Genomic DNA, 2,033 nt, shown 5'->3' with positions numbered 1-2,033 from the left:
GATAGATAGATAGATAGATAGATAGACAAATAGATAGACAGACAGATAGGTAGATAGATAAAAAGAGAGAGATAGATAGATAGATGGAGAGATTGATAGATAGAGATACCGAAAAAGATGGAGAGGAATAGAGAGACAAAGAAAAACATAAACACACACAGAGAGGTAGAGAAAACGAAACGGAGAGAGAGAGAGAGAGAGAGAGAGAGAAAGAGAGAGAGAGAGAGAAAGAGAGAGAGAGAGACAGAAAGAGAGACAGAGAGACAGAGAGAGGCCGGCAAGATAGATAGATAGATAGATAGATAAGAGAAAAGGGAGAGACAGACAGAAAGAGAGAGAGAGAGAGAGAGAGAAAGGGTGTTTGTTATTATATAGAATAATTGATTCAGGCTATCATTTTCTCTCTGAATCGGTTCCCAGGCTGACCCGGCGCAATACAGTCATTATTGTACACATTTTAAGACCAGTCCCATATCTTCCGACCCTTCTGTTTCCCATCTCTCACCTCTTGTTTCCCATCCTACCGTATCCAATTTTCCAACCCATATCCCGACTTTAATTAAGTAAGGGCTCTTCGTTTTCCTTCATCTCAAGGGATGGAACACTTGGAAGCTGGCCAAACTATTAAAAATAATCTATAACGTCACTGTCGTCACAGACTACAACCGACTGACTAAATCAGCAGTAGACTAGAAGGCTCCCCCTAAACGAAGCTTTAGTTAGTGCCGTTAATATAGCCTCAACAGCGCCTGCAAACTGCATTCAGGGCGCCATGAAAATAGCCTCCTGCAGACTACTTTCACAGCGCCGTGAACGTAGCCACTGCAAAGGTTTAAAACGCTTATTCTTTTCAAACTTTTTCTTCACAGATTATTTAGACTTTAGACATCTAGAATCTAGATTAGATCTAGACTCTAGATCTAGATCTAGACTAGATCTAGATCTAGATCTAGATAGATCTATATTATATAGATCTAGATCTAAGACAACAACGCCTGAAAAGACTTTGAAGTCCAAGAGAGAATTTCGTGGGTATTTTTTTACTTTCCCTCCCGTCTCACACTCAGCTACCAGTTGTCTATTTGCTACTAAATATTGATGCGCTGAACACAAATATCAACTTCATTTCCGTCGCAAATTAATAGTTTTTGAAATATTTGATTGTTTTTACCCGAGACAGACGTGCTTTGGACCAATCGGGGGATTCCAGGGGGGCCTGCCCCACTGGGGTAAAAGAAAATCTGGGGGGTTCCAGGGGGGCATGCCCCCCTGTTTTTACACCAATAATTTGATATTTTACAGTTAGATATAGATTTGAAATTGTCTTGAAAATAAATGATTTGCGACAGTTTTAGTGGCTTTATGTGTGATCTGCAGCAAACAGTACGGCAGTTTGACCCCTGAAACAGTGCATCTGTGTGCGGGAGTGAAAGTAAAAATTTACCATTTCGTGTACTATAGAATCTGTATCTAATATCTAGATATCTAGATCTAGATCTAGATATAGATCTAGATTCTAGATCTAGAAATCTAGATTAGCTAGAATCTACGGCACGGCTGTGACAAGACCATTTAAAACTGCAAAGGCAACTGTGACTGACTGTGACGTGAGGAGTGCGTATGATAACGATAACAATCATATGTCCCCATACAATGATTAAGTTATACAAACTGTTTTATTTATGAAAGAATCTGCAAAATAAAGACAAGAGTAAAGGAAATATTTTTTTAAAACTTACAAGCACACTGAATCAGTCCCCTATTCTTGCTCCCTGCAAACGAACTTGAAAATAAAAACAAAAATTATAGTTCTTGCCAAGTGAACAACTCAGACACTGACAGGTGGCAGTCTAACACAGTACAAAATGAGTGAAAATAGAACGAAACTGCTGACTGCTGAAACGTTTTTCGAGGGAAATAAATTCGAGCTCGATTTTCAGTTCGAATAGTCAATAGCTGAGTGGCCACTCGAGTGCTCGACTACGATAACCGAATTTACAATGTACATGATACCAGAGAGTATTTATTAAGGG

General features: G+C 39.2%; 1 protein-coding gene across 1 annotated transcript in view; it reads right to left on the bottom strand.

The window, feature by feature from the left end:
- The window catches only part of LOC101860030 (L-asparaginase), a gene marked incomplete in the record, with an annotated part of 61,147 nt that extends 59,297 nt beyond the window's left edge, over nt 1-1,850 (bottom strand). The window contains 1 exon segment of the mRNA XM_035971051.1: nt 1,740-1,850.
- Between the last annotated feature and the right edge of the window lie 183 nt (nt 1,851-2,033).

Source organism: Aplysia californica, unplaced genomic scaffold (assembly GCF_000002075.1).
Source record: "Aplysia californica isolate F4 #8 unplaced genomic scaffold, AplCal3.0 scaffold00367, whole genome shotgun sequence".
In the NCBI taxonomy this organism is placed as follows: Eukaryota; Metazoa; Mollusca; class Gastropoda; order Aplysiida; family Aplysiidae; genus Aplysia; species Aplysia californica.
Note: the sequence above shows the minus strand (reverse complement) of the source record. Positions and strands in the feature narration are given on the sequence as shown.